At 39.4% G+C, this 11,770-nt stretch overlaps 1 long non-coding RNA gene across 1 annotated transcript; it reads left to right on the top strand.

The window, feature by feature from the left end:
- Positions 1-7,640: 7,640 nt before the first annotated feature.
- On the top strand, positions 7,641-11,338 carry LOC109201148 (uncharacterized). The gene is made up of 4 exons (XR_002061154.2): positions 7,641-8,059; positions 9,781-9,891; positions 10,483-10,759; positions 11,279-11,338. It is a non-coding gene; the product is annotated as an uncharacterized LOC109201148 (long non-coding RNA).
- Positions 11,339-11,770: the final 432 nt, after the last annotated feature.

Raw genomic sequence — 11,770 nt, 5'->3', positions numbered from 1 at the left:
AAGTTGTTTACATATTAGTTATATATTCACCAGTTGTTTTTGTTGTTGAGAATTTTAATTGAAATTTTTGTATTATAGTTTCTCAACAGTACTTGTTTCTTTTAATTTGTTTACTTTTTATTTTTCTAGATTTTTCTAAAAAATACATTTGAAAAGAATTGATACCTGTAAACCACCACAGCAGACCCAATGGCATTTTCATGCTTCGCAGCATCATTCAAGTCATCCGGCTTGTAAGAATAAAGGCTTTGCACCCCTGATGATCCACCAGGACAAACTCAGCAGTGTGTGAGGAAGAGGAGGAGGAAGAGCCAGCAGCAGCTGACAGATGGAGAGAATAGACAGACTGTTCCCTGTTTGTGAAGGACTGCTAGGAAAGTTTAACATAACTAATTGTCTGTCCTGAATCAGTCTTATTAGGTAATGTTCAAATAATGTTATCATCCCAGTGTTTTCAGTGTGGGAGAAAGTACTCAGGGCCTTCAAGTTACACACTATGAAAGGCAGCAACAAGTTTAATATTCAGAAACCTAAAGTATGTATCAGCAGCAGAATGGAGCTAAAAATAAATGTTTGTTTCAGTTCTATGAAGCTTTGAGTATTTTGGATTAGTAGCACTGCTGTGTTTGTTGCATCATATTACTGTAATTGTTTATATGCTTTATATAGTCTGAGGTAAGTTGATCTATAGTGTTACATCATATTCTATAAGGATGTTATGTGTTTGTATACTTTCTGCCCAGTTTGACCCATTTAGCCTGCCTTGTTAATGTTGTCAAGTTCGTGTCATGCGTCTTTGTGTTTTGGTTTACTTTACATTTCAGGGGTGGTTGTACCTCAGGTGGCAGAGTGGATCAGCCAGTAACCAGAGGGTTGGTGGTTCGATCCCAGGCTGCTCCAGTCTGCATGCCAAATATCCTTGGGCAATATACTATCCGATGCATCCATCGGAGTGTGAATGTGTATGAATGTTGGATACTTAGCATTTAAGCTTAGAAGTGATTGGGTGAATGAATTAGTTGTATAAAGCGCTTTGAGTGCTCAGACAGAGTAGAAAAGTGCTATATAAGAACCAGACCATTTACCATTTCCTGTGCATCATTATGTTCATCCTAGTCATCTGTTTCCCCATGTGTATATTTAAGTCCTTTGTCTCTTACTGTTCTTTGTCAGGTCATCTGTGATCCTCGCCGTAGATTTCATAGTTTTTCCTCATTGTTTCACTGTGTTTCATAGCATTCCTAGTTACTCTGTGTTCATAGTTTTTCATAGTTCTTTCACAGAGAGTCATAGTCTTTAGTTTACAGTGTTCTTAGTCTCCTTAGTTTTCCCAGTTTCAGTATGTCTCTAGTGTTGTTCTCATGCCATCAGCCACAATAAAGGCTCGCTTTATTTTTGGAAACTTAGTTCTGTCTCTACCGTGTCTGCTTTTGGGTCTACCTCATCTTCACACCAGCGCACCCGGCCGTAACACTGATATCTATTCTATATGACTTAAAGCAGTTATAATATAATATGATTTTCTTACCCAATCAAGGAATATTTATCAGTCTACTCTTCGTTTTATCAAAGACCATTATTCCTGTCACGGTTCGGCATGGCAGACCGTGGGGTGTAGGGAATGAGGACCCAGGCACGGTGCTCTGTGAGTAAACAGTGCGTTTATTTACAGTGGTAAGAGAAATAACAGTCAATCCTCTGTGCACTCCCGACTCCCGTGACGTGTCCTTTTCCCAGTGTCAGTGTCCCTTCTCCCGGCTCCTTGATGTCTGAGCACCCCGTGCTCACTGTCCTCTTGTCTCCCCGCTTCTCCTGGGGAGATGACAAACACACAGCGATAAGACACACACAATGCGGAAGAACAATCGTACTGACTGGCCGAGAGACTAACGTCAAGTCACGCAATGATCCCATGTCCAAGAGAGCTCCACCACACTCTCAAGTAGCTCCTCCGACGAGGCCTGATCAGCTGCAGGTGTGACATGGTCTTCAGGTGTGGCCAATCACCTGCCAGGGCCACACCCACACAGACACATATGCACGGAGAACGAGGGACAGCAATACAAAATACATATATTATAATATTAGTCCAAAACTGCTCAGGGTCCCTGGGTCACTCAGACCCAGGACCCTGACAATTCCAGCTTAAAAATTTTCTTTTCCCACATATATGTAAGCATTCGGGCAGATTTAGTAATTCCAACATATTAATATTGTCTCTTATATATAATACATCACTGTTAAAGATGCTTGTCTTTGAGTGAAGATATAATTCAATTCAATTCAATTCAATTTTATTTATATAGCGCCAAATCACAACAAAAGTCGCCTCAAGGCGCTTTATATTGTACAGTAGATAGCACAATAATAAATACAGAGAAAAACCCAACAATCATATGACCCCCTATGAGCAAGCACTTTGGCGACAGTGGGAAGGAAAAACTCCCTTTTAACAGGAAGAAACCTCCGGCAGAACCAGGCTCAGGGAGGGGCGGCCATCTGCTGCGACCGGTTGGGGTGAAAGAAGGAAAACAGGATGAAAGACATGCTGTGGAAGAGAGACAGAGATTAATAACAGATATGATTCGATGCAGAGAGGTCTATTAGCACATAGTGAGTGAGAAAGGTGACTGGAAGGGAAAAATTCAATGCATCATGGGAATCCCCGGCAGCCTACGTCTATTGCAGCATAACTAAGGGAGGATTCAGGGTCACCTGGTCCAGCCCTAACTATATGCTTTAGCAAAAAGGAAAGTTTTAAGCCTAATCTTGAAAGTAGAGATAGTGTCTGTCTCCCGAATCCAAACTGGAAGCTGGTTCCACAGAAGAGGGGCCTGAAAACTGAAGGCTCTGCCTCCCATTCTACTTTTAAATACTCTAGGAACAACAAGTAGGCCTGCAGTGCAAGAGCGAAGTGCTCTAATAGGGTGATATGGTACTACAAGGTCATTAAGATAAGATGGGGCCTGATTATTTAAGACCTTGTATGTGAGGAGCAGGATTTTGAAATCAATTCTGGATTTAACAGGAAGCCAATGAAGGGAAGCCAAAACAGGAGAAATATGCTCTCTCTTTCTAGTCCCTGTCAGTACCCTTGCTGCAGCATTTTGGATTAGCTGAAGGCTTCTCAGCGAGTTTTTAGGACATCCTGATAATAGTGAATTACAGTAGTCCAGCCTGGAAGTAATAAATGCATGAACTAGTTTTTCAGCATCACTCTGAGACAGGATATTTCTAATTTTAGAGATATTGCGCAAATGGAAGAAAGCAGTCTTACATATTTGTTTAATATGTGCATTGAAGGACATGTCCTGGTCAAAAATGACTCCAAGGTTTCTCACAGTGTTACTGGAGGCCAAGGTAATGCCATCCAGAGTAAGAATCTGCTTAGATACCATATTTCTAAGATTTTCAGGGCCGAGTACAATAACCTCAGTTTTATCTGAATTAAGAAGCAGAAAGTTAGCGGCCATCCAGGTCTTTATGTCTTTAAGACATTCCTGCAGTTTAACTAATTGGTGTGTGTTACCTGGCTTCATGGATAGATAGAGCTGCGTGTCATCTGCATAGCAGTGAAAATTTATGCTATGTCTTCTAATGATGTTGCCTAGGGGAAGCATGTATAATGTAAATAGAATTGGTCCTAGCACTGAACCCTGTGGAACACCATAATTGACCTTATATATATATATATAAAGTGATAGTAAATTTAAATAAATGCAGCTTGAATCTTTCCTGAAGCTCAGTATTTGAAACAGAGTTCAAGCTCACTGCTTTATTAAATCATAATTAATATAATAATAAATATAATATTGGCCATATTGTATTTACATTACCAAAGTGAGATGACTTTAGTCTCATGTGCAACATTAGCTAATTGTTATTTACTAGTAATTATTATTATTAATTAATTATTAATTATTAAATTATTACTAGTGATAATTTAATAATTGTTATTTAATACCTAATCTTAAAATTACAGTCCCGTGGTCTCAGCCTCAGATACTCTCTGAAACATCTCATAAAACAAAACAGACAAAAAAACATTTTTGTCCTTCAATTCTGTCAAACAAAGCTGTATGAAACGTTTCTACCAGTTAGAATCATGAGCAGCTAGTCCCATAGACCGTCCCATTTCACAAGCCTCTCACTTCCGCCCTTCTCGCACTTCACAGTACCCGCTCCACGTAACCCGCGAAGTGCACGTACTACGAAGTGTGCGGTCGCCCAATTGGGACGGAGGTCATTTTGCACGGCTCTGGCCTTTCTTTCCTACCCCTCAGTACCTTCCCTTACCATTTGTTTCCTACTCTTTTACTTCTTCTTTGATGACGGTTGTCTTTCTAGATAAGCAATTTCATTTGCTCTGGGGCGAGTCAGTGGCTCGGGTGCATTCTGGGACTGTCAGTTCACCAGTGTGCTCGCATGCTTCTTAACAAATACACCACTACAGCAAACATCTCAATTGTACTTGTTGATTTCTTCGACAAAACACTGAGCAAAAAATTTACTTGTGAGTGTGCTGCCTGGTGCTTTTAAATTTTGTGATAATTTGAGCAGCCCAGAAAGCATCCCATAAATTAAATTATGTTATCGTATCTGAACATGTACACTAGTCATTAAATTAGATGGGAAAGAATGATTCAGGGTAAACAACTGTAAAATGTCTGTTGAAAAATCACATTAAACAGAGATGTGATTAACTTTTTATTTTACCAAACATAACATCAAGGATGACACAATCAGTCTTCATCAGAAGTGCTCAAATCACTCCCAGTGGCATCGTCTGGAATGTCCTCCTCCTCCTCCGAGTCCATTTCCAGGAGTGGTTGGTGGCTGAGGATTCTCTTGTACATGTCCTTTATTTTGAGCATTTCAGCTTTCAGTTCACTTTGTTTTTTTAAACCAGGCTACGGAGTCCCTTCTGTGCATCCTCCGACATGCCAACAAGGGAGGCTGTAAAAAGAACAAAACAAATAAATATGAGTAAAGTAAAAAAAACAAACAAAAAAAACCTCACCTCATAAACACAAGGAATTAGGATCATGTAATTAAACATGTTTTTTTAAAGGAAGAAGGCAGTGTTAGCTAGCAATCTAGATATAGGTAAAAGATCCAGTAAGACTTTAGCATCTGCTCTTATTTTCAATCGATTCGTCAAAAAATAAATAAAGTGCTTACAGTCTGAGGAGATTGTCCCCAACACCACAGATCGCATTCGCAACACTGTCCAGTGATGCCGCATCTCCCTGCAAAGGATCATCTCCTCCTCTCTCTGGCGCCTCACAGCCATCACCTTCTCAAAGACCTTTCTCTTTGTCTGGAGGTCAGCAGCAGCTACAGTTTAACAACATCAGATGGGAAAACATAGTAGCACGTTATGACTCAAGAACAAAACATTCAACTACTGCTCAGATACTGGGAGTTTGTTTAAAAAGGATATTTATAAATCAAGAGCTTACGTTCACTTGTGCTCTGCCAGGGCCAAATGTCGGTCTGGATGAGGGCATCACTGGATATGATTTGTTTTGTTGGTTCAGCAAGCTTGTTGTAGTCGTCAACAGCAGCCACCAAGCGTTTCTTCTCAACTAAGATGACCTTGCGAATTCTGTGTCGCCTCTTGTTGCCATCTGTAAATAATCATAAAAAATTCACACCTTCACATAATGTATATATTTACATTTTAATCTACACTCATCAATTTGTTTGCTAGAACAAATCACATCCAGCTTAAACAAACCTGGATCTGATTTTATTCTGTTTACAAATTAGCTGTACAAACTAAGTATCAAACGGTCCATTTCAAAGAAACTGGGACGTACCATTTTGTCTGTAAAGACTTTGTGATCGCACTCTGATGATGACGACAAGCTCCTCTATTCGTGCCTGCAACGCTCCAAGGCTGCCATCAGTTTGATCAGTTTCTAAGTGAGAGGAATATTAATCAGAATACAGGATGAGTAACAGTCACCAAACTACAGTGGACTCTGTAATCACTGAGTTGATGACATTCATTATAAGACATCTGTAGCCTTCATGTGCTGCATTATCATTAGATAACAAGTATGTCTGTGTTCAGGTTTATAAAACCAACTAGTACGACATCATTTCAACCACAATAGTTTTATTTGTGAAATACACCAATTTTTATATACTGCAGGAAAAACGAAAATAAATATTATGATGCAAATTTCCAAAATCAGCATATGCATAAAAATAAACTATTTCCAGCAGTGCAATTTGAGTTCTAAGCATCCCAGAAATGATACAGAAAGTCATAAAGTCAAACATAACTTTTAAAAATACCAGTATAGGCTCATAAGACCCTGAAGGTTAAAAGCTAAATTTCCGCAAAATGATGTCACTTCCGGTTTCAGGCAAGTTATGGCGGACATGCGATAGTTCACGCTGATGGACGTAGGAAGTGTTACATACAGCTGATCGGCAAAGCGTGTTTCTGGAATATTATGTTTTTGTTGCTGCAAGTGCTTTTATGCAGTTTTTGCAAAGCTACATGTGGAAGGAAATCGTGATCTAGGACAAGCTGATGGCATAAGATGTAAGTACAACTCCTTCGGTTTCATATGCAAAAAAAAATATTGCACCAAGTGGTTGCAGTTCTACCAGGATTTAAAAATAGTTACACAAAACGGAGCGTGCCCGCTCCGACCGGTTTTAAAGGGTTAAAACACTTTAACAAACATTAATTAAAAGGACATGGTTCACTGCCACAGTGCTACCCTGGTTAAAATAGCAGCTCAGTAAAATATTTAAACAAAATACTGGAGATCTATGGAGGACCACAAAAGCCACGCACATTGAAATAAAGAATTCTGTGCTTAAATAATGAATTGTAGAATAAATTCTGCATTTATTAATTCATTTTTGAATTCCACATTAATAAACTGATTTTCAAAATGGCGATTCTACTCCCCATTTCAAAATCCATTTCCCTTGTTGGCTCTCGTATTACCTCAGGGATTAGCGGTTGGATGAGCAACTTCATTTTGAAAATCCTGCTGCAATGCAAATTAGTCACGAGATGTAAGATGTAAGGCGCTGTCTGATTGGTTGGACAGCTTGTCTGCCAGCTTGGATTTTTCTAGCTCATAGCTTCGCCCTGCTAAGAAGCATGTGTGCTTGTACAAAGGCTGTTCAGCCTCAGGATTTACTCTCGGCTTGACACGGATATGTGAAGACTGAGGGACCCTGCAGCGAAACAGAGAGCGCAACCTCTGACTGAGTGCCTGTTTACTCAGTCTGACCACATGTTGAAGGTAACGTGCTAACATGGCTAACGCTAGCATCACCGCACGTAGCCCCCGTTATTTTAAGGTCATCTTACCTTATGAAAATTTGACATCGCAGCTGCACGAGCTAGCTACGTGTTTTGTAAGCTGCTGTGCTCTTCACAAATAAAGCTGGAAGCAGCTCAGTATGGAAGAAATATAGTAACATCAGAATCCAACTATTTTTAGACATTGAATTTATAACACTGAATTTTTATCCTCCAAATTTCCCTGCAAAAATATTCACCTGCAAAAAATTCAACTGCAAAAATTCACCTGCAAAAATTCACCTGCAAAAAATTCACCCTCAAATATTCACCTGCAAAAAATTCACCTGCAAAAAATTCACCGTCAAATATTCACCAGCAAAAAATTCACCTGCAAAAATTCACCTGCAAAAATTCAACTGCAAAAGTGATGAACTTAAATGACCCAAGCCAGAGCAATCAGCACTAGATCGAGTCGAGCGGCTCTCAGCCAATTAAATTACGCTGTTTGATCACATGACATCGTTAGCCAGCAGTGTGTCTCATAGAAGATAGCTGTTTAGAGGTGAGGGATTAAGTTTTTCTCCTAAATAGAGATCATTACAGAACGCCTAGTCCTACTTAAAATCCCATTCATTTTTCTTTTATTTTATCATCTACTCGAACTGAGGAAAACATTTGACTAACTCAAAGAAAATTTCCGCGCCTCCCCTGCCTGTCTGCAGAGGCAGTTTTGAATTCAGGAGCGGCAAGATGGCAGCGGCAAACCCTGGCGGTTCTCCAGTAAGTGTATTGTGTTTTATCTTCAAGTTTGTCTTTTGAAACGTTAATTTTATTTAAATCCGTTGGTCACGTATAAAGTACACAGACGGGGTCTTTGCTCAACTCGTCTGAGGCGTGTCTCACTAAGCGCTACATGCTACCATCCTGCTAACCGAGCTAACCTTTACATGCTGTCCTCTACAAAATAGGATACTCGGTACAAAACCATACTCCACAGATGTTGATAGATAGACGAACACTGCAAATATAATGTGGGAAACGAGAACGGCATTTGGTGAAGGGGTAAAATACACCATGAATAAAGCCATAGAGTGAATGGCTGCCATGGTTGCAGAACGGCCTGATTTAATGACTAGAATGGGGAAGAGTGAGGTGAAGTGAACCAAAGCCACAAAACACGGTCAGACAAGGCGGGAATAGGGCAGTGATCTGTCCGTCAGTATGAAGTTGGTGTGTGCTTTGGTGAACAAAAACTCGAGACCGGTATCAGGAAGATGGGAGACTCGTGTTTCACTGGAATAGTGGTGAATTAAAACATCATTTGTTGGGGAAATTTAGGTGTAAATGCATCCATACAGGCGAGACAGAGGCACACCAGGCAGTGAAGAAAACAAGGCAAACATTAGAAATATTAAAACGGAAATATGGGATTAATATAACATACAATTAGGGAAAATTGAAGGAACACAATGTAAATTATACTGTAAAGTCATTAAAACAGCATAACCTGATTAAAAGAAACATGTAATTGGGTAGGATGGTGATGATGATGATGATAATAATATTAAAAAACATGTACAAGATGGGCATGTATACTTGTACCCAGAATTTAACAACTATAAAATTGTGGCATGACAGTACCTTACCCCATCCATTATATCCACACTTTCAGAAAAGGATATGGTCAATATCTTTACAAATCTAAACTTAAACAGATAGCATAAGTTAAACGGGATATTCCCTCTGCGCTCTCCTAGAGAGAATACATCAAATTAAACAAATAAGTAGTCTATGGCATTTAAAAGTGGTTACCTACAATTCTGAAATGATAACACTAATTCTTATTGATGATGATATTGTATTTGAAATCCTGGTGTAACACTGAACCCGACATCATAAAATGATTACCCTTGTAATGTCAGGGAGCTACAACCAAGGAGGGAAAATATTACTGTCTCACCCCTTGTATCCAATTACATAACAGCAGTGCTTGGTAAAGGTGTTGAATTAGCTGGGTCGCTCAGTTTGGGGAAAATTGTGGGTAGCCTGCAAGGGCCTCAACTTCTCCATTCCCACAATGTGCAACAAATGGGCACAGCTGATCTTCAAGATTGGAACATTGGCCAATTACTTCCAACTTTAACGTATTTTTGCAAAAATATTCTTAAAATTGTCTCTTTACACAGATCATAATGATACAAGATGGCACTTGTGTAATTTCCTATAAATTCAATAAATCTAAATAATTGTTACTATCCTGTTAAATCCTGAAAAATGTTTTAACAGCTGTGTTAAATTAAACTTCATACTGACACATGCTGGAAAGTGCATTCATGAGACAATTTTTTTTTATGCCTTCTAGAGCAGTAGCAATCAAAGATTTTAAGGATTGTTTTACATTTTTTAAAAACACTCTGATTAAGGCATAAGTTGTTCTTTATTATCAGATCTAAGTTTGTTTAAAGCTTCGAATGTTTTGAGGTACTTTTCTTTGTTTTCAGGGTTCGTTGCAACCACGGATGGGAAAATGTGGAGGTTGCACGGCTGATGTTTACTGTTCGTGGCACAGGAAGAGGCAGTTTCATTTCAGGAATGAGTGTGCACAATCAAAGGTTTGTTCTCATAAAATACTGTCAACCTCAAATGTTTCTGACATAAGATGGAAGGTGTTGCAGCTTTATTTCCATTATTTAAAAATACATAAACATTTAAAGGGTATAGTTTTATGAAAAAAGTTTTATAGTAAAATGTCTTTAGAGAACAGTGCCCTATCCAGCAGGATATATTGTCTCATATGTGTCAGGTGTTTTTTTTTCGTTGTTGTTGTTGTTGTTTCTTTCAATTTCCATTATTTACCCCTCAAGGAAGAAAATATTGGACAGGTCCTACAAACCCCAAAGAGCCTTCAGGACTCTGCCCTATTTTTAGTTATTCACACACCTTTTCCAGTCTGTTACTTCCTTCCCTGAATGTTCATTCTGTGTTAATGGTCTGGTTGTCATCTCATGTATTGCTACTGATCATTACAACCCTTTTGACACCTTTTAAGTGATATGCCTGGGTCCTTCCTACATGCCCTGATAATGTATTATTACTGTTGTCATGCACACATTTCATGTAGGGTTAGAAAAAAGCAGGGAATTTCTCATACACACCAAAGAAAGGCCATACCTAATTTAAATATTTTTTATATATTATTTCAGAATAGAGCGACTGTGGAGAGACCTCTGGGTGGCCGTTACATGCATTTACTACGATGTTCTTCACAACCTTGAGGAAGAAGGCCTTCTTGACATTTCAAATGCTGCACACCTCTTTTGCTGCCATTACATCTTTCTTCCTCGACTGGAGGATGATTTTAATACATTTTGCAGTGGATGGGACAACCATCCACTGCGAACAGAAAACAACATGAGTCCCAACCAGCTGTGGGAGTTGGGTCACAGATATCACCCTGTTCCTGTTCCAGAAAACACACAGGTAAAGGTGCACATTTTTAGTACTCATTGATTCTCTTACAGAGAATGTGATGATTTTATGGATAATTAAAGTCAGTCATAAATCCACAAACACAACAAGCTGAAAGTCAGTGATGCTGCTCGGTTTGCAGTCCTGAGTATCACAGCACAAGCAGGATTCACTGCACTGTTAATGTTAGCTATGTTATATTGCTGCCTCTGTTCGGTGGTGTCGAGCCAAACGGACTTTAACGTGTGTTTGAACGAGCTGACGGTTCACTCGTTAAGCTGAAAGAAAGATGCTTTAATCACAGGAGTCACACATGTGTCCACTGTACCATCTGGAACTCTTCTTGTTTAGCACTCGTAATAACACAAACACTAAATCCTCCTTCTCTTGTGCTGTTTTGTAGCAGTGTGTACACCTGAGACTGTCACCTGTCTGTCTGTCCTGCACTCTCTCTCTGTTTCTTTCTCTCTGATTGTGGAATAAAAGTATGAACATGTATTTATAAGTTACACTTGTGTTTGAATCCTGCAGCTTATCACACATTTGATTTCCATGTGTGACAACTGCAAGTGTCCAGAGTGAGGACAGACTGAGGGACCCACTGCTGCACATCATCTGTGAGGCTTTGCACCCCTGATGATCCACCAGGACAAACTCAGCAGTGTGTGAGGAAGAGGAGGAGGAAGAGCCAGCAGCAGCTGACAGATGGAGAGAATAGACAGACTGTTCCCTGTTTGTGAAGGACTGCTAGGAAAGTTTAACATAACTAATTGTCTGTCCTGAATCAGTCTTATTAGGTAATGTTCAAATAATGTTATCATCCCAGTGTTTTCAGTGTGGGAGAAAGTACTCAGGGCCTTCAAGTTACACACTATGAAAGGCAGCAACAAGTTTAATATTCAGAAACCTAAAGTATGTATCAGCAGCAGAATGGAGCTAAAAATAAATGTTTGTTTCAGTTCTATGAAGCTTTGAGTATTTTGGATTAGTAGCACTGCTGTGTTTGTTGCATCATATTGCTGT

This window comes from Oreochromis niloticus, linkage group LG3 (assembly GCF_001858045.2).
Source record: "Oreochromis niloticus isolate F11D_XX linkage group LG3, O_niloticus_UMD_NMBU, whole genome shotgun sequence".
Lineage (NCBI taxonomy): Eukaryota > Metazoa > Chordata > Actinopteri > Cichliformes > Cichlidae > Oreochromis > Oreochromis niloticus.
Note: the sequence above shows the minus strand (reverse complement) of the source record. Positions and strands in the feature narration are given on the sequence as shown.